The sequence below is a fragment of the Ambystoma mexicanum genome, chromosome 1q (genome assembly GCF_040938575.1).
Source record: "Ambystoma mexicanum isolate Mex_15411 chromosome 1q, UKY_AmexF1_1, whole genome shotgun sequence".
NCBI lineage: Eukaryota > Metazoa > Chordata > Amphibia > Caudata > Ambystomatidae > Ambystoma > Ambystoma mexicanum.
This window is the reverse complement of record NC_090922.1, coordinates 1049548488-1049569780: the sequence shown is the minus strand read 5'-3', so window position 1 is coordinate 1049569780 and position 21293 is coordinate 1049548488. Positions and strand designations below refer to the sequence as shown.

Sequence of the window (21293 nt, the reverse complement as noted above, 5' to 3'; positions counted from 1 at the left end):
GGCTGGACTTCCCCTTTTGGGGTGGGGCCAAGCCTGATTTGCATATGGGCTTTCCCCTTCTGTAATGGCTTGGCAGGCGAAGAACGATGGTCTGGAGGGTTGCCCCGAGCAATGCCAGTGGTTAAGATTCAGTCTAAACCTTCCAGCCATCACCTCTTTGTTTTTGCTCTGTCACCCCGAGTGGGACGGGTATGCCCAGACGTGGGTCCTGTGCCTGCTGGGCCTAGAGACCCAAGCTACTCCTCACTGATGAGCCCCAACAAGGGTGAAACATGTTTGGGGATGCTTGTGGTCTCGTGCAGAAGGGATGTGACCTAGCAGTTCGGGCTGGACTTCCCCTTTTGGGGTGGGGCCAAGCCTGATTTGCATATGGGCTTTCCCCTTCTGTAATGGCTTGGCAGGCGAAGAACGATGGTCTGGAGGGTTGCCCCGAGCAATGCCAGTGGTTAAGATTCAGTCTAAACCTTCCAGCCATCACCTCTTTGTTTTTGCTTATAGTGTACCGCATACCATACGTTATAAGGTTTTTGGGCCGAGGTCCCGTCCCACCAGCTTCACACCTGCCCTGCCTCCCGGGCAACCCCGGCACTTGGGGACTGTTTCTGTATCCCTACAGCCCCCACCAGCTCTTGACACTTGATATCTGCACTTACCCTTGCACTTGCCAAAAGCTGGCCGCACTTTTAACCTATTGTACTATTTATTCTATTTATTTATTACTGTTGATCCTATGTACTCCACTGCCCCCTCCCTTTCCCCCTCACTTACCCCTTCCCCCTCCCCTACACCATCTCAATGTCACCTGGCCTAGTAAAGTCGTTGCCTCTGTCTTCCCTCTGTTCCCCCTCCCTTGCCTCGTCGCGCCTTGAAACACTGGTGTACAGGCGCGTTATCAATGCCATATCATAATATATTGCAAGTCACTTGGGAGTTATATGACTAAACATAGGAACGAAACGGGTCAAGTTCCTTTAAATGAAAAAGGCATGACAGTCTGAGTTCACTTGCAATATCGTGTTTATGGTAGGGGGGGGCATTGTATTTGCAATAATACCCGGCCAAAGACTATCACCCCATTCAATGAGTGTCATGTTCCTTAATCTGTTGTGAGACGTGTTCCCTTTGATGATACATATAATGAATGCAGCACCTGCTGGAATAACAACTGTGGAGCTTCAAATGAGTTATAGAAAAATAGTTGAGGCAGGTTCATAAAAATGCACTTATAAACATGCTGTGCTTTAAAATAAACCGTAAACGATTGCTTCTAATGGCTGCAAAGAGTCACTGAAAGCTACTTTACAAGAAATAAATTTGAAAAGCGTGTCCTGGTGTCCTGCAGCACAGGCTGGAATTCTGCTCTGTGTGCCCCACGCTGCAGGCGTAGTGACATCAATGAACACCTGTAATAACTGACTGCAGCCGGGCGGTGGTCATGACATGCTATTAGCACAGTGCTACACTGCTTGCCCCCGTGCCTGTATGTGAGTAGATGGACTCCTGGGTGCGTGGTTGCTGCGCGCCCTTTCTTGGAATGTTCCGCGTGTGTTGTGTCGGTCTGTCAGACAGTCAGTCAGCTGTCCTCCCCATGGCGCTGGAGGTCCGTTGACTATATCCTCCATGTACTGACAACCACCTGAGTGTCCCTGCACGGACTTCATTAAAGGGCACTTACCTGTAATTCTTGCCTCCTGTCATCCTTTGAGTGAGGGTTTATCAGTCATTCTCATGCTGCAATTTGCATGCAAGCAGAACAAGTATAAGATGCGGTGTGAGGGGGCAGGCTACAGAGACCAAACATCACGCATCCACACCCCAGCAGAGAGCCTCCAACTTAGGTAAAGAAAGTGGGGGGGGCAGCACCTACACCCCCGACCCTGTGCACCTGCACTCTGGGGAAGAAGTGATCGCTTGCAAGAAGAAGCTTTCACCTACATTGCCCGCCACCCTCCTGACCCCAGATCACATATCTAGCGGAGGTCAGCCGCCGTCATTATTCACCCTTATCAGTGCCAGCCTCGCTGCTTGCTACTCCTCGGGCAGGTCTTCAGCACTCCAACTTCAGAGTGTCAGCCTGCGGCCTCGTATCTCCAGAATCCACAAATAATCAGCTGTTATCAATCAAATGAAATTGTTCCCACCCAGCCTCTCATTAGTCACTGCCTCTGCATGACCTTACAAAGAGCGGGAGGGGGAAGTGTCACCCCCTAGGCACTTAATCCTATTGGCCGTCATCGTTGGATGCTCTCCTCAGACTATTTTCCATAGCTCTTGCGGGATCTCCCGAAACTTCGATCGGACAGGACAACAGCTTGCAACACGCTTGCTTCGGATATATACTAATTTCACAAGGATGAAAACAGATACTTTGCCTAACGAAGCAACTAGCAGTCTTTCTATTGACTGCCTTCTCTTTTCGTATTTGCATGCGAAAAGGACCCTCTACTATTGTTTGGTTCTGAGTCAACCGACTTTCAGTGCCCGATCAATACACCCGCCCTCCTAGGCTGAGTAGTGTGGGCTCCGCCCCTGCTCTTGTACCTGAAACCTGTCACCTGTGATAATGAAATGATAGTATAGACCATATTCTTGCTTTGTGGAAAAATTGTGGCCGTAGGCCTTTTTATTTTCTACAGAAATAATGCCACACAATAATCATGACAGCCAAACATCCTTATCAATCGCTTTTGGGCACCTCGTGTCCAGGGTTATGGATGCCGAGCCTTCCCTTAGTTTTCGTTGCCCTGTGGCATCCCTTCCTGGACACGCGCCGCCACGCCTGAGTGGGTGTTGCCTAACCCGCTCAGGTCCCCCCAAACAGCGAACCTATTTGCATCCACGTGCTGCTAATGCTTGAAAGATGTTGTCCGCAAATCTGCCCATCCCTTTATTGGATAAGTGCAACCCGTCCTGATGAAACCACTCTGGGTCATTTTGTGACAGCCCATGCCTTATGAAATGGAGACCCGTGCTCCTACAGTATTTTTCTACAGCTTTGTTCAGTTTTTTCCGCGCTGTCTCAATGGCCTGCCGTCTGCGTGCCCCATACCAAATTCTGCGGGTAATTATCTCTGACATGAAAATTTCGGTTTTCCACCGACAGTGGGCTATTGCCCTTAATGATTCGCATATGCTGCGCATCAGCTCACCCCTATTTGTCTTAACCAAGTCATTTCCCCCTAAGTGGATGACCAGGTATTCAGGAGGGTCCCTGAACCCGATCAGGTCCGATAGCCGATCGTGGATGTCCTCCCAATGCATTCCTGGGAGGCCCCACCGGGACGTTATTGTCCGCTTAAAATGTAATCCTTCTCTGAAATCCTCGATCCACCTGCCTGCTCGTGTCACGAATGAATGGCCGACTATCCATGCCGACTTGTAGGGGGTCTCATCTGCATGGGTGGATGGGAGATGAATCATATCAAATACTCTCGCACGTATTTTTTGAAACATTGTGACTTCCACCCCCCAATTTTCTTTACTCCTTTTGCCCCTAGTCCCCCTGCCCATGCGGAGGTGGCTGCCCCTATCCTGAAGGAGTGGGTCCCAAACTCGGCTGCGTCCCACCCTGCTTTCGCTATGGTTTTCTTTAGCACGGCTTGGAATTGATACCTGCTGAGGGGTTTGCCGTCCCGATGTATCAACAGCTGTCCCCCGACCTCAGGTCGTACCTTGAGAAATTGCTCAGTAATGCACCGGGGCAGTGGTCCCTTTCCTTAATACAATTTAGCTTGATTGTTCGCCCCTTCGCTCCTTGGTCCGTTTTTGATCTCCTTAGTGGTATGGACATACCCTTAGAACCTATGCTGACGTCGCTCCTTGCTAGCCCGTCTCCTGCCATCGTGCTACTTGCTACAAGCTCCCCGACCCTGAATGCACCATAGTATGCCAATGCAAATGCTGCCCTGAACAGCATACTCTCATAGCTGTCGCTACATGTGCTATGCAATAATTGTAACAATTTTACTACTTTCAAAAAATTCAGGGGCCTCCTGTTGTCTGGTTTCCTGCTTTCTAACCTAGCCCACCCCTTCATTGCGTATTTTAACCGTGGGCTTGCTGTCGGGTCTGCCAACCCAGCAACCTTTGCCGTATACGCGACTGCGGCCAAATGTGCTGCCGCCCAGCTTTTCCTCTTCCCCTGTGTAAATGCACTCCCCAAAAAGTCACACAAATTGGAGACTGTGATATCCCCCACCTCTTTCACTCTTGATTCTCTCAACACATTATTCACATTTTTTTTATATTGCTCACCAGTTTTGTATGTTATGGCGTTTCTGGCCAATCTCTCTACTACCTGCTCTCGTGGGCTTTCCTCGTCTTCCGAGTCAACCTTGTGGCTAACCGACCCTTTCACCATGCTTCCAGCGGTACCCATGCCTTTTTTGGCGTGGGCGTTTTCATCCTTCTTGCATCCGGCCGTAGTTCTCTGAACCTGCTCCACTGAAAACGAGACAAGGCATCAGCGACCATATTTGCTTCACCGGCGATGTGTCTTGCCCTTATGCTAACATTATTATTCAGACAAGCCAGCGTTATTGCCCACATTAGCTCCAAGACCAGAGGGCATGAAGCGTTTCCGCTATTTATTACATGCACTACTGCCATGTTATCTGACCACACGTTTAACTCTTTGCTGTTTAATTTTGTTTCCCATGCACACAGAGCTACCCAGATCGCAAATAGCTCCAAGAGTGTAATGTTATTTGTCCATGCTGCCTCATGCCATGCCTCTGGCCATCTTTCTGTGCACCATTCTGTACCCAATATTGCACCAAAGCCGAAACCCCCAGCTGCATCCGTGAACAACACCCTTTCGCTTTCTTTGTTTTTAGGTGTGCGCCAGATCACTGAACCATTGAACGATTTTAAATATTCTTCCCAAACCTCCAAATCTTTCTTTATTGCTCCACCGATCCGCACCCTGTGGTGCCCCACCTTAGCACCCTTTGTTCTTTGTTCGACCCTTCTCTGGAATATCCTGCCTTGCGGTATGACCCTCCCTGCAAAGTTCAATTTCCCTGCTAGTGATTGCAACTCTCTTACTGTGGCCTTGTTTCCCCCTTTCAGGTCTGTGATTGCACCTAGCAAGTCCGCCACCTTCTCCTCCGGGATCCTGCACACCCCGACCCGTGAGTCAATTTCGATGCCTAAGAATTGTATTACTTGAGTTGGTCCCATCGTTTTTTCTTCTGCAAGCGGAAAACCCCACTCTTCTGTTAATGTCTTAAATTTCTTCAATGTATTTTTACACAGCTCGGAACCTTTTGGTCCCACAAATAGAAAATCGTCCAGGTAATGGACTACCTGTGCCCACTTCATTTCCTTTGTAAGAGCCCATTGCAGGAAAGAGCTCACTTTCTCAAAGTACGCACAAGAAATAGCGCAGCCCATAGGGAGACATTTGTCTACAAAGTATTTGCCCTCCCAGTGCATGCATAGCCATCTCTGTGATTCGCTCTTCACAGGCAATAGGCGAAATGCTGACTTAATATCTGCTTTCGCCATCCAAGCTCCCTGCCCCGCTTTCCTCACTAACTGCACTGCTTCCAGGAAATCTGAGTAATTTACCGACGACGCCTCTTGTGTGATGCCGTCGTTAACCGAGCCCCCTGGCGGATATGACAGATGGTGAATCAACCGAAACTCGCCTGCCTCTTTTTTTTTTTTTTTGGGACTAGGCCCAAAGGTGAGCATATATATTCTTCAAAAGGAGGAGAACTATACGGACCTCCCATCCTCCCTAGTTCAATTTCTTTTCTGATTTTTTTGCCCACCAACTCCTTATTTTCTAAAGCGGATTTCAGGTTTTTTGGGGTGTTCTGGGAACCTTGTCCATTAAATGGTATCATGAAACCTTCTTGGAAACCTCGCCTTATTATTTCTGCTCCTTCCTGGTCTGGCAACACCCTTAGCCACCTTTCCATATTCTCGATTTTTACTGGTGTGGCCCCTTTCTCTTCTTTGCTCCTAGTTCTGTTTTTCTGGGACCCTGTACTTACTGGGCGCTGCTCCGGTGCATTTGGCGGTAATATGCTCTCCTCCGCAATTCTCGCATCTGTGATTGAATTTACATTTCTTCCCCCAGCTGCATGATATTCCCTTCTCAAAACTTACGGCATTGTGCTGTCTCTGACCTTGCCGTCCCGTTACTCCCTTAACCACCCCCTTGTGCTGTCGGGGGTATGTTGCTCTGCCACCCTCTCTGTGCCTCGTATTGTCTACTCCGAAAATTCTGTTCCCTTGCTCTGTCATAAGAGTTATCGTATCTCCTGTTGCTGTATCTGTACTCGCTTCTATAATCGCTTTGGCCATACTGTCTCCTATAATAGCTCCCCGCACTATACTGATCCCTGGTATCCCATTTCTCTTTTAGTACGTTAAATATGTATAGGTTGTAATTTTCTTCATCCCACCCTATGTCCGGGAAGCAATCCATTTCTTTCCTGAATTCATGGTCGTATTCCTTCCATGCATCACCCCCAAATGCTTTGTACACCCTCAAGACTCTCTGTTGATATGTCACTAGTGATGGGCCATCCTCAGGAAATTTCTGCAAGATGATTGAGGACATAATCTGGAATGCTGCTGTCCAATTGTCAAAATTCCTTGACACTGTTGCTCTTTTTAATAGGCCCTTTTCATCCTCTTTTATGTCTTCCTTTGATATATCATGACCCCTTTTCTGTACCTCTAGCAGGGAGAAGATATCTATCAACTCTTTTCTCCATATCTTCTCCTTCACCTTGTCACTAATGTACCAAGCTTGTGCTTTTAAGGACCGACCTTGTGCATCCTTGCCTATCGTGGGGCTGCCATACTTAGTCATAACTGTGGTAGGTTCTGTTGTTTTTACTAAGGGGGGTTCTATCATAGCTACTGGTGTATTGGAAGGTGACCCCTGGGGACCAGGATTTTGGGGAAGCCCCTGAGAGATGCGAACCCCGCTGTCTGTTGGCCCTTGCCCTCCTGCCCCCTGATCTACACCTGCCTTATCTGTTTTCTGTTTTTCCTTACTTATTACCCCCTTCGTTTTCACTCAGGCCTGAAGGTGGTCCCTCTCCTCGTCTTCACTACTTTCTGTATCAGATGTCACACTTTTGTGCTCTTTTATTCTCCCTTTACCGGCTCTGGACGACTTACCCTGAGCCATGATACATGCATTTAATACTTTTACCATTTTGTCAATATTGTTATTCAATTTTACGATACCTTTCTTGGTTCCTTTCCTCCGTTTTATTTTAGGCATCTCTGGCTCTTGTGACTCCCTTGTGATCTCTCTTAACCTCTTTTGGCCTTGTGGTACTGCAGCATCTTCGTCGCTGCCAGCGGACTCCTCCAGCAGCAAAGGCGACATTGCCCTAGCCCTTTCTTCCGTCTGCACCACGTCCAGTACCCATTGTGCTCCCTACTCCTACTCTGCCTTTTTGGCCCATGCACTGAATTCCTGTGCTCTTCTCGCTCTTTCCTTTGCCATTTTTGCCTTTTCGCCCCTTGCTTTTCCTTCCAGGTTGTTGACTCTGGGGATTGACTTTTTTGGCCCCAATGTGAAGGGGACACCCGGATTTGAACCGGGGACCTCTTGATCTGCAGTCAAATGCTCTACCACAGAGCTATATCCCCGTGCTGTAATCCGGCCTGGAGCTTTTAGCTCCTCTGTTAAACAAAATGTTGGAGCTGGGGGTTTTACTCCAACCCCCAACCTTTCAGGTATAAGTCACAGCTAAGTCACAGGACTTATTTACTGTGCCACATAGACAGCATTCCAGGCTCACTCGCGTAACAGCTGAGCCTCTCCCGGCCTTGTCAGCCGTGCGCACAGTTCTCTTCCGGCTACGACTTTAATTCGTAGCCCCGCCCCTTTCTCTCCATACCGAGCCCTTTGCCGGCTCGTGTTTTCCTGTTGGCGCCGGGCGGGCGTGCCTGGTGCTGCTCACGCCGCGTCCCCGCTCCGCTGGCGTCCTTCCTCCTGGTCCCAAGCTGCCTCTGAGAACGCCCCAGACTTGCGAAATCTTCGTCGTCGCAGCTCGCCGATCCCGCTCGTCTCCCGCAGCACCACGTCTCCTCAGGCTTCCTCGCGCTGTTCCGACAAAGGCGACCTTCATCCACGTCTCCTCAGGCTTCGTTGCTGCAATCCGACGAACCGTCACCTACAGAAGGGGAGAGAAGACACAGAAACGGTAAGCCCGCTGAGGCAAACGTTTCCTTTTCCCCTTTCCCAGGTCTGGGGAGCCTACCCGAGTGAGGTGAGCTCCGGACCTGTTTGTGCCTCCTTGGGTTTCACAGGGGTATTTATCCTCCCTGACCCCTTTGATGTGTTGCTGGGGGCCAGGCTTCTTCCTGCCCCCCCCTGTTTCCTTCACACCTTTTGGTGCGTTCCCCTGGCAGCACCGAGGGTGGGGGCGCAGCTTTGGCTGCCCCTCCCTCTTTGTTTCCCGCCGTTCATCTCCCCCACCCTGCGCCTAACCAGGGTGGGGGAGATGAACGGATTGCCACGGGTATCTTCTTTTCGGAAATGCATGGGGTTCCCTGTTTTCCTTTGTGGCTTAGATGCCTTAGGCCCAAATCTGTAGGTTGTCCACATGAGCAAAATTTCTGAAAATCTGCTGTGCGAAAATACTTGGGGTTACCATTGTTTTAGGCTTTTCCCTTTGCATCCAGGTAGGTGCACCCACACATGTGAGGTACCGTTTTCATTGGGAAACCTGTGGGATAGCGGGAAGGTAGGCCATGTGTTGTTGGCTGCGTGTTTGGGTGGGTGACCAGAGTGAAATGTGTGGAAATTGTGTTTTTTTTCTGTCATTTTCCCGATTTCCCCCCAAACTATGGAATCTTTCTCTACATAGTTGTTGCCTGACCTGTGCAAATCACTCCTTCCTAAACTTGGAATATTGTCTCCTTTCCAGAAATGTATGCCTTTCTGGCTTCCCGCTTTCCTACCCTTTTCTTCCATTCCGTCCAAGCATGTCCTTTTGGACAAAAAACGCCAAAATCGCCTACCTCTCACAAAACAGCGGGTTAGCATATCAAAATATGTTATTTTGGTTTCCACTCAATCTGTTCTTGAAAGCCTGGAAAATGACGAACCCAGCACAGCAAACCATTTGTTCTTAGCTCTTACAAGGAAAACACCACATGCTTTTTTGTACAACATTTTATTGGGATTTTCTGAAAAAAAAACAAATGTTCTCCTTTTTGGTTATTTTCTCGAACCCCCCTACAGCAAACTAGGATTCCTGGGTGGCGTTAGGACCATGTGGGAAAAAAGAGCCAACTTTGGCCGAGATATCTCATGTAACAAAGAAGTTTCAAGGGATTGAATGGCGACATACCGAAATCACCAAAATAGGCCTTGGCACTGGGGGGAAATACCCATGGCAGTTAAGGGGCTAAAACGGTAAAGCCCCAGAGGAGATATCATTTGTAAGGTAGCTCAGTTAGTTAATTCTCCAAATGCAGATTGTGCACAGGAATATGTAACACCTGTGTTCAGCACCTGGCTTAATCTTCCGGTGGGATAATAGGCAGAGTGAATGCATTCAGCTTTATTACTGTCGCTTTTTCTATTTGGCCAGATTTTCGTGCATTTTCTGGGTGGAGTTCGGGAGCCGAGTGGACACACCAGGACCCCTGTATTTCCCGCTCCACCAGGCAAATGCGGCCTTACTGCCAGCATGGACTCTCATGCTGGAAATAAGGAAAGGGATTCCTCTGGGTGCTGCTTGGAAAAGAAACATTTTGTGGCGGAAAAGTAAAAACGTGTGCCAATGGAAGTAGTCCACTCCATTCAGTTTACTTTGCGCCTTGATGCTTGGGCGTTTTGCTTGATGCTACACATGTAATAAATAAATAAATACATTTAACATGACCCCAGATAAATGCCAATTCATGATCAGAATGAGTGAGCATGGCATGTCGCTGCTAAGAGGGTGTCCTGTGCTTCTTGAGTGCGTTGGCAAATGCCCTTAATTGCCATCTCGCGTTAAGCAGGTGCTAAAACCCATCATTGTGGATTGCGCAATAATAAGTCGACAGAGGCATTTCAAATGGCCAATTTCGCTCTTAGGGTGACATAGTCAAAGTGGGAGAATGCTGCCCAGCATGTGCCACTTACTCTGCAGAGTGAATTGTGCCCACCCGAGGAAGAAGTGTGAAAAACCCACGAGGGAACTGTGCCCTGTTCTTTCTGTGTGTGTCTTCTCCACAGGGCGACAGATGTCGACTCAGACATGGATAAATCTGAGGTGGCAAGCCTGTACCCTAGTTGATGTGGCAAATGATTCCAGACTTCTGAGGCGGATAACATTATTATCATTGAGTTACATGCCACATGACAGGTATGTGTTATAGGGTTGCAAAGCAGAGCTGTTAGTGGGCTAAGGCAGGAGGCAATGTATGCCCACCCTCAAAGGGTACGTACAACCAAAACTAATACGCCCCTCCCCCCATCATGGCTGTTGGGGGCAGGCCCCAAAACAGGGCAAGAATGCCCTCCAAACATCCATGCACACGAGTAGGGTACCCCTTGTGCTCCAGGAACCCTGTTGAGCAACCTTTGTGATTTCCATGTGATACTACATTTATTTAAAGCCAGAAGTCTAAAAGCTAATCGCTTAATTGCAGCTGGAAATTAGCTCCTGGCGTGATCAAGATGTCTTAACCAAGTGAGACATCATCCCCTTCCTTTATAAGCAATATGTGTGCTCTCACGTTTCTTCATCCACTGAATTAGTGTTAGAAACGAAGGCAAGAGTTGTGTCTCTTGTGTAGGGATTAGGAAGGCAGTTACCAGTCTCTGGCATAATAGTCTCTGGCATAATATGCCCATGTTCTTCCAATATTGGCTAGCTGTTGCCCTCTTATGGCCAGGTAGAACCATCATGGCAGTGACTGGCAAATGCCTTTCCTCTGCAGACAGAAAAGTGGAAATAAGAGGCCAATTCAAGACACAGAACAAATAGAAGTTAAGACAGACTGCAGCTGCCTTTGCTGTGTTAGGGAGAATATGTTGAGTGTTCAAGCAAGGAGGTATGTATTAAGCAAGCAAGCAGTGAGACAAGGGAGAGGCAAAGAAAGTCCAGAGGGGCTCTTTGAATAATGTAACAGGGCAAAGGACCCATTCTCTGCCGTCCTAGTAACATATGAGAGAATCAAATAGATCAGGCTGTGCAGCAAATGGTAAATGAGAAAGGAACAGACTCGAAATCTGCATTCAGAATGACGAAGGCAAAGAAAGGCTAGGCTCTGAATCCAGCATGAGATGGAATAAGAGGGACCAGACTCATCGGGAGAGGCTCGCAGGCCCTTGCAGGGGTGCTAGAGGGGCAGCCCACATAGCGGGCTCCCCCTCTGGCCACCCCCCTGGGTCCACATACAACCCACCTAATAGGCATCCCCAGGGTCCGACACATCCGACAGCGGACCTGGGAGTACTTATAAGGGGGTGGGCTTGCGATCGCTCATCCTCCTTGTTTGCTGTAGCCACCCCCCCCCCCCGGAGGACAGTCAAAGCAGCAACATCACACACCTGGTCCTTCTACTCCCATAACAGGGCTTACTCAGAGGTACAAACAAGATTTCCTCTTTCTTTGAAACCCCCATCTTTCCATTCCAAGAGACACACGTCTCCTTGCCCCAAACAAAAAAATAGCAACTTGCAGTTGGCAGAAAGGGCTTCAACTCCTATATTTGGCAGGAGTTCACTTACAGGTGATCTGCCTCTTAACAAGCTGGCGTCCTAACTGTGGCCCACTGGAAGCAATTGTTATTTCCTCTCTCTTACCATGAGCTCATAGCCAGATGAAAAATCCATCCTTTAATTTTCTTCTGTTTTCTTTTCTTCTTGTCTCTTGTTTTATACATTGATATTTGTAATTTAATACATACTGCTATTTTAATTCTAATTTTGTAAAAAGTCGAGTTCTTTGACTAAAACACAATGGCCCTCATTACGACCCTGGCGGAGAGGGGTTTACGCCAGCGTAATGCATGGCGTACCTCTCCGCCAGATTACGACTTTCCGTAGCGCCATGGTGATTTTTACGCCCGGATTTTCCGGGCGGAAAAATCCATGGCGCTACGGGTCCTCTTGTTAATTACGCCACCGTAATCTACGGTGGCGTAATTAACGCCTTCCCCTCTCCCATTATACCCTATGGGGCAAAAATGGGAATGGGGAAGGGTAAATGGGGATTGGGGACTTACCGCCCCGCCAAGGTCGGAATGGGGCGGTAAGTCCGCCAACCCCCATGGCGGAGTTGGCAGCTCTGCGCCATGGTCCATGGTGCAAATTGCACCATGGATCTCCGCCAGGGTCGTAATGAGGGCCAATAACTAAATAAATAAATAAAGCAAAGTCCCCAAGATGTCCCCTGTCCCCCCCATATTTTATGTGTCTCCTAGACGGCTTGGCTTGCTCTGTCCATCCTGCTTGTTTTGTCAGGTTCCAGGTGTGTGTGTTTCCTGTGTAGCCACCCTCATCCTTCAGAGGCACTTTCGGCTTCCTGCTTGTTTCTATGTCCTTTCTCCCCAATGCAAAGGAGGACGCTGTGTTATGCACTGTGTCTTTATTCTTTCTGTTGAAGGTAAAGAAGGAGGATGTGCTATGTCCCGCCCTCCTTGCCTGCATGTGAGTGAATGCAGCCCTAAGTGTCTGGCCGCTGAATGTCCTCTCTTGGACTGTCCCTAAGTGTTCTGGCCTCAGTGTTCCGTGTGTGCCAGTCAGAATTAGTTATCATCCAAGAGGTGTTGCATGCCCGCTGTTTCGGTCCTCCACATACTTACACCTACCTGCTTACCTGAGTGTTCCTGGACTTCAATAACAGATATTTTACCTGTACTACCTGCCTCCTGTCATCCGTGACCTCAGGACATATCGATTATTACATATAAGTCAGTAGCGATGCCACAACTAGACTGAAATGCAAACTTTTTTTACATAATTTAATAGAGGTATTGCATGCTGCCATGTATTATAAATATATGTTATAAATAGATGCCAGCAGACTGTAAGATTTCGACTCATTCTGCAAAGCAGCTAGGTACTTTATGTTTCAGATAATATTTCAGAGTAAAACATTTGTTTTATTAACTTCCAAACACTCTTGTCCCATTTAACCGAATTAGAAAATGTACCGTAGGGCTGGTGGCCATCATAATACACAAATGTGTTCCGACTATGAACATTTCAGTTAACACAGGCCGTTTCCTAAGAAGAAATGTGAACAACGTGCTGAACTCACTGTTGACCCAGACTGGGCTTTGTATGCATGAAGGAGGACGCACAGCCGGAGGGGTATCATATAACCTTCTTTATTCCAATACAAACGTTAACTGGCGCCAAGAACACCTCTTCCCCAGAACTCCCCCAATTTACGTCACTAGTCCCACCCCTTAGTGGGCAGGCCTAACTCTTAAAGGTATGGTGGTCTGTAACACCACCCCCGGACAAATGTTCACACGTCGGGTTTAGCACTCCTCATCCAGTTGTACTGGTCTCTTGATCACACGTTGCAGCCTCTCATGTTGGTTCTCCACTTCTTATCCGACTGTGGTGTCTTCACCAGGTTTTGTCTCATCGACTATTCCCCCAGGTGGAATCCACAGGTCATCCCGTGGCTCCCGCGGCACCGGGCTGCAGACCAGCAGAGGAGATTCGCTTTCTTCTCTTTTGAGGTAGTGTTTAAATTGAGACCAATTCCTCGTGATAGCCTTCTCTTGGTCCTGCGCTGTCACCATTGTGCCCTTTACTGCCGTGACCCTTATGGGGCTAGGAACAAACCGTGAATCCGTCTTTCTGATCCTGGGCTGTTGCACTAGGACTTCATCTCCGATCTGAAAGTCTTTTGGTGTCGCCTTGCGCCTTGCGTCAGTGTCCTGTTTGGCTTTCGCTTTCACCCCTGCGTCTCTCTAAGCCACTTCGGTGTCACTGTTATCTGGGGCAGATGAACTCCGTAGAATGCGAGTTTGCACGTCGTACCGGACCATGAGCTCTGCAGGAGTTTTGTTTGTGGATTTCGTGAGGGGTGTTTCGATAGTCTCTGAGGAGCTGGCACATTGCCTGGTGTGGGTTGACTGCTTCGATGCAGGCTCTCTGGATCGTCTTCTTTATTGATGCCATAAAATGTTCCGCTATGCTGTTCGCTTGTGGCCATGAGGTGTTATTTTTAGATATTTGAATCCTAGGTGTCTTGCTAACGCTGCAAATTCGCATCCGTTGAAAGGTCCCCATTGTCAGACTTCATCACCCTGGGGATGCCCCACTCACTGAGTACTTCGTCTGGAACGGCAGCCACCTGGGAGAATGCTGTGGTGTCTAGTTTCTTGATGATGGGGAATCGCAAATACTCATCGATCAGGGGGAGGAAGTATTCTCCTGATTCCATTGGTCCATAGAAATCGACAGTCACCCTTTCCTCGGGTCGATCTGGTATTTGTGTGTGTTGCAGGGGAACAGGAGGTTCAGCGGGCTACGTGCCCTGGAAGGCGTGGCAGTTCTTTATCCAGTCGTCCACTGCTCAGTCCAGGAATGGGAACCATATGCGGCATCGTAATTGCTTTTTCGTGTACTCGGCACCACAGTATCCTTCGTGTGCAGTGCGGACCACGTCTGCTCTCAGGGCAGTGGGGATGACAATGCAGCATCCTCTGAGGAGTATGTTTTGGTCCTTCACAGCCAGCCCATTGTGTACTCTGGCTAGCCTTTCTATTTCCTCTGTACACATCCCTGGGTGAGCCAACATTGCAAGTCAGTAGTCCCTCCACTTGTTGGCCGACGTAAGACTGATGGCGAGTGAGGTTATGGGGTCTGCTGCTCAGGCCACGGCAACCATATCCATCGACAATGCTGGTGGTAGCGAGTTCTCCACCACATAGTTGATGTATGCAACGTCACCTCCTCGTGTCAGTAGGGGCCCCACTGGATGCCTCGACAAGTAGTCAGCGGGGTTCAGGTTTATTATGTCATAGTCGTATTCCTGAAGGCGAATGCCCCAGCGCTCGATCCTCTGAGGCATTTTCATATGCGGGTTACCAAAAAGCGAGAGCAGTGCCTGGTGGTCAGTTATTAAGGTGAATTGTTTTCCAATCAGGAACTTATGAACATGTTCGCAGGCCCAGACGGGGGCCAGGCTCTCCTTCTCGGCTTGCGAGTAGGCTGCCTCAAGGGGGAAAGTGCCCTGCTTGCATATGCTATGACGTGTCTGGGGTTGACGTCAGAACCGATTGTCTGTGCCAGAAGGGCTCCGAGGCCTACCGGGCTGGCGTCCACTATCACTTCCGTGTGCCAGGAAGGGTTGAGGTAGGCTAGACGGTGGGCCTCCATGAGGGCATGTTTGATCAGCCAAAATGCGCGTTATCATGCTGGGGACCAGTCAAACGTTGCGTCTTTCTGTAGGAGTTTCCTGAGCGGTTCCATGAGCGAGGAATAGTGAGGTATGTACCTGGCGCAGTATCCGGCCATGCCAAGTAAAGAACGGATGTCAGCCGCTTGTTGTGGTTCTTTCAATTTGGTGATGGTGTCCACTTTCTCGGTGTCAGGCGTCATCCACTCGCTTGAGAAGATGTGACCAAAAAAGCTTACCTTTGATTTGCTAAAACGACATTTGTCGATATTGAGCATGAGACCAGCGGCTTGTACTGCTTCGCATGTGGCGAGGAGCGCGGCGTCATGAGTCTCTTTGGATGAGCCGAAGATGAGGATGTCATCGCTATAGTTTAAAGTCCCCAGATTGATCTGATGATTTGTCTCATAGTCTCCTGGAAGATTTCGGCTGCAGATGAAATTCCAAAGTTCAGCCTCTGGTATCGGAACAGACCATCATGTGTGGCAAATGTAGTTATCACTCTGGAGTCGGGGTGTAGCTCCAGTTGGTGGTAGCCCTGTATCAGGACGCATTTGGAGAACATGCAGGCGTTGTTAAGCTGCACTATCATGTCCTTGATGCATGGGCCAGGGTGTCTTTAACGTTGAATGGCGGTGTTGGCCATTCTCATGTCAACACATAGGTGTAGTCTGCCACCTTCTTTTGGTACGACGACCAGGGGAGAGACCCATGGCGTTGGCCCAGTTACGGGCTCGATTATGCCATCAGAGTATTTGATCAAGCTTCCTGGAGACCACTTCTTGTAGGTGGAATCTGACCCTCCTCGGGTGTTGTGGAACGGGTCTTACTGTTGGGTCTACTTGTAATTTGATTGGGGACCTTTGAGTTTTCCCAGACCGGTACACAGCTGCGGACATTTTTGCATAATGTCTTCTTTGGTGATGAGGTCTTGGGATTGTCCATGGAGAATAGCCCCGATGCACTCCTTTTGGTCCTGCTGAATCGTGGTTGAAGTGATTACATCGCCAACCCCCACACGGATCTCAATCAGCCCCAGGCGCTAGGCAGTGTAGTAACTGAGGAGGCATCACCCTTTGGTGAGGGATCGGATGACGTGGATGGTGGTGTCCATCTGTCGTCCTTTGATGAGGAGGCGGGGTGTGAAGTGTTCGATGGTCAGTAAAGGTGTGGCTTCCCTCCACTGGAAGATTCTGGATTGTGATGGTCCGAGCGCCGGTGGATTTGGGATTCTCAGATACTCCTGCTTGCCCATGATGTTTACAGTGGCACCCGAGTCCACCATGAAGTGAAAGAGGCAGTTGCCCATTTTGATTGGTATTTTCGGGGCTTCTCTGGCTTCTTCGCTGTCGAGCACGAGGTTGACGTACTTGTCCTGTGGGGTTGGGTCCTAATACATGGTGCCTGACATTGTTGTGGGCTCATGGTAGTACACCTCCTCCGCATATCCTTCTGGTGGATTGTCATACTCATCCATGAGGTAGGGTGGTTGTTCCACATAATCATGTGTTTGTGGATACTCTTGGAATTGGTATTCGTCGATGGCTCGCACGTATCGACGTTGGTTTGGTTGATAGTACCTTTGTGGTCCATATTGGGGAAATGGCGGGCGGAAGGGTGTCCTGATGGGTGCTTGAGGCCACATGGTGGGAAATGGTTTCCCTTCTCTGCACACAGATTGAAAATGTCCTTCTCTTCCGCAGTTTGTGTACCTTTGTGATCAGGCTGGGCAGGATCCCAAATGTGGAAATGTCATGCCACAGCGGTAGCATTGCCTCTGTTGTCGTGGTACTTGCAGGTCCTGTGGTCTGTACGGGTAGGCTCATTTGTCGCCCTGGCGAGGTGGAGGCAGTTGTACAGCTGCTATGAGTTCAGTGGTATCATATTTTGGTGTGTTGGCGCCTGTCATGGACGCGGCTGGGGCATCCTCTCAAAAATTAGAGCAAGTTCACTGACCTCGGGGATTGTCAGGGGCTTCTTCAGCAATTGCTTCTTCAGAGTTGGTGACAGATAGCCTTCGATTATCCTCAGGCGTATGGCTTTGTCTAGGGAGAAGGTGTCAAATTGGCAGAGGGCACCTTTCACCCTTAAGCGATTTATATATCCGTCACCAGTCTCTTGTGGTTTCTGAGAGCACTGGTTGAAAAGGTACCTTTCATAGTCATGTTTGGGTTTGATTATGAGTAATTTATCAAGGGCTTTGTTTAGGGCTGCAAAGTCATTTTGTTCTGCTGCTGGGATGGTTTTAACAATTGTCTTTATCCCCCCCCATCAGGTTGAGGAAAATGTCCCTTAGGTAAGGAGAGTCGTCGTCCCCTGATCCCCTCACAAAATGATGAAAATCCTCCATCCACTCAGTCCATCGTGGGCCTTTAGCGGCTTGTTGGGTCATGGCGAATGGCAACGGCATCCGCAGTTGTATGGACTTGGCGGCGCGGACTGGTTGGGGCCACGGTGGATTGCTGGGGTTGCTCATGTTGGAAGATGCATCTGTCAGGGGTTTGGGCGTTGGGGGCCCTTTTGCTATGTCAGGACCTGTGCGATGTGCCACCCTTGGGTGGATGACTTTGTTGGCTCTGCGCACCCCGTGGGCACAGGATGGGTAATCAGGTTGTGTGGTAGTGAGTTGTCTTGCAGCAAATTCCTCTTGAGGGAGCAGTGTGGACTGGCAGCGTTCTCTGGGGTGCTGGAGTATTAGGACCTGCTTGGGCCATGTCTCCTCCAGGAGAGGTAGCAGTGCATGGCGTGCATTAGGAAAAGGGGAGGGCTGCTCCCTGCAGCATGCACACTCACCCTGCGATGTGCGGCGGAACAAGGATTGATGGTGGTGGCATTGGGCCTTGTGGAATCTGAGGGGCAGGGCACCTTTTCCCTCAGTCAGCGTGTTGCTGCTGCTGCTCCAAACAGGGTCACGTGGGGAGGCGTGCAGCATAGGGGTGCTAGAGGCATGTGAAGGTGGATGCAGGAAGAGGCGGAGGGCTGGCACGGTGGGATCACCGGCTGCACTAGGAGGAGGACGCTTGGCGGACTGTCAGCACGGTGACAGAGGACCGGCGCAGTGGGATCACCGGCCGCGCAGGAGGCAGGACGCACAGCGGACTGCTGGCAAGGAGGACTCCAGAGTGAGGGGAAAGGCCTCGTTGCCAGTGTTGACCCGGACTGGGCCTTGTATGCATGAAGGAGGACGCACAGCTGGAGGGGTATCATATAACCTTCTTTATTCCAATACAAATGTTAACTGGCGCCAAGCGCGCCTCTTCCCCAGAACTCCCCCCAACTTACTTCACTAGTCCCGCCCCTTAATGGGTGGGCCTAACTCTTAAAGGTACGGGGGTCTGCAACACTGACATAGATGTCATTAACGTTTTTTCAAGAATTAAATGAAAAAAAGAAATGCAGTCTTTCAGTCTGCTCTTCCTGTGTAGCAGCAAGCCAATTTTTCCATCCAGCTATTCTGTGTCCAGGTTGTAAAAGTTATTCAACAATCATTGATCTATAGCATAGAAGAGAAATTAACTTGAGCAAAACTGCATAGCTTGGGGTATCCTATGTAACAACATCGTTTAGCAGAATCTGCATGCTACATTTTTGTACCTTTTATTGCAGAAATGACTAGGTTTGCTAAACCGGAAGCTGCCATTCCATAGAGTGGTGGGTTTGTAATGTCATTAGTTGGCTGCATTCAACACTGCTGATTAAAAGAGGAAATGTATTTCATGAATTGCCATAAACGTCAGAGTATATATTGGATTTCTTTAAAAGTACAGTGGTGGTAGTAATTGTAAAACTATTTAGAACTAATCACTTATTTAGCATGGCCCTTTGGAAGGAAGTAACAGTTGTGACTTTCAGGAATGAAAAGGATATTTGAATCCCCAGACAAACAGTAGCAGAATCGATCTCTCTTTACTATATGTGGCTCTCTAACATTTGGGACAGATTCTCAAAGCTTGTTTACGCAAGTAATGAGGTGTGCTCATTCAGATGGCCTTTTCCATTCCTTTGCGCATTTATGCAAATCAGGAGGCATTTCTGGACATTTTAAAGCGTATAGATGCGTGTTTTTATAGTCACAGAAATGAAGGTCACCGCTATGGAACAGGTGCAGAGGAAAGCGCAAATCATGACAGGATATTTTCTGAGCCTGTCATGCATTTGTCTTTCAGTGTGACAGTTGTGTTTTAAGCCATTTATATCACACTTGCATTCCCATCGCCCAAATGGGGATGGAAATGTGTTTTCACTTTTTCTTGACAGGTTTGAACGAGCTAATGCTTGGACAGCAGTCCAAGTGTTGGTATTGTAGTGGAGGCAACCCACTCCTCTCTGCTGTCCACACATATTGTGGGGGCCCATTCTGTGTAAAACAAAAGATGGTCCCCATAGGAACGTGTCTCTTTTCCATTTCTAATGCGACCGCCGGTTGGAGGAGTGCCCGTACCAAAGCACAAACGTCTGACCCAGCATGTAAGTAGGGAGCAAGGGAGGAGGGGATGGGGCAATGGTTAGGTTTGTCCTTTGGGGTAATGAGATGGTGACATAGGAGGTGTTAGGGGATTTTCTGGGAAGACAAGGCCGTGCCAAGGGTCTGCGAACTCCCAGCTCACAGAAGGCCCTAACTCCTTCCCTTGTCCCAAAGCAGTTGAGGTCCACACAAGAAGCAAATAATTACTGTGGTTTTATTACAGACAACAAAACATACAGGGGTCATATGCACGGAGGAAAGTCCAGGCACATCTCGCCACATTCTGGCTAGCAGGCCAGTTTTGTAGACATGTGATGTCATAGTATGCGCCACTCCGCAGGCTCCCCTCCCAAACCTAACAGCACTCAGGATTGGCCACCGAGTGGTAGTTCCAGTATTAGAACCTACAGGTAAATATTAATCGATGCCTCTGTGTCAGGTGGTGTACTTGGATCATCCCAGAAAATTGCTACTCTAAAAATGTTACATTAGGTGAACCCTATGATTGGTCGATAGCCCCCGTCATCTGCCCCCAGGCCCCAGTGTCCTAATTGGTCAGGTCATGGACACCAAGCCCGGAACAAACTCTGTTCCCAGCCCATGAGACACCTGTTTTCGTTACATGTATACCATGTGTCAGCGAAGTGCAACAATGTGTCTGGGTTATACAATAGTGTGTAAAAGACTAATGCCATGAGAGCATTCCATTTCTCATTTTACAAGGTAGCTGGAGAGTAGCAAGTATGTTGTGAACTGCTGTCTAGGCATAGGACGGCTTCTTGTTCCCAGCCTTGGCTCAATGTCAGTTCAGCCGAGCCACGTGGTTGGAGACCACTCTTGCAGGCTCAATTGCTTCGAATTAGCTTGTATTTTGCAGGGAATATTCTTTGCTGAAGCCGGTGTTACCTTGGCTCTGCATGAGGAATGCTGTTTGCAATATTGTGGCCTTGGCTGCTTCTGCTCCTGTTGTGGCTGTTCTGCTTGCACAGCATCTTGTGGTTTTAGACTTCTCTGAGACGATTGTGGCCTACTATATTTTCCTAAGGCCTGCTCTGGCTTCTATTATGTGTTCTTCATAGTGTACATAGGTTAGTGTGCGTCATGGTCGGTTAAGTGCCTTGAGTGCTGCTGTCCTTTATTACGGTTGGTTGCCTGTAAGCATTTGCAAGCACGTACACAAACTTTTCTGGCTTCTTGCATTTCTGCGCTGCTGTAGCAAACCTAATGGCAAAATAATAAAAGTTCTGAGAGTTTGAATATGTCACTGTCCTCTAACTCATAGGGCGGTATGCGTGTGTTCTTCGTGTAGATTGGGTGTGTGTGTGTCCCGAATGTGCAGACTGCACGTGTGCTTCCTGTCTAACGTAACTATGTCGTCGTGATGTCTCTAACAACTTGAGGCATGGCTTCTTGGTGCTTTTAGTCAATTCTGTCCATGTAGTCATCTCCAGCTCTGTCTTGCCTTTCTTCATCCACTCCAGGTAGCG

The 21293-nt window shown here is 48.9% G+C and overlaps 1 non-coding gene across 1 annotated transcript; it reads right to left on the bottom strand.

Moving 5' to 3' along the window:
• Window positions 1-7551: 7551 nt before the first annotated feature.
• TRNAC-GCA (transfer RNA cysteine (anticodon GCA)) lies at window positions 7552-7623 on the bottom strand. Its single transcript has one exon. It is a non-coding gene; the product is annotated as a tRNA-Cys (tRNA).
• Window positions 7624-21293: the final 13670 nt, after the last annotated feature.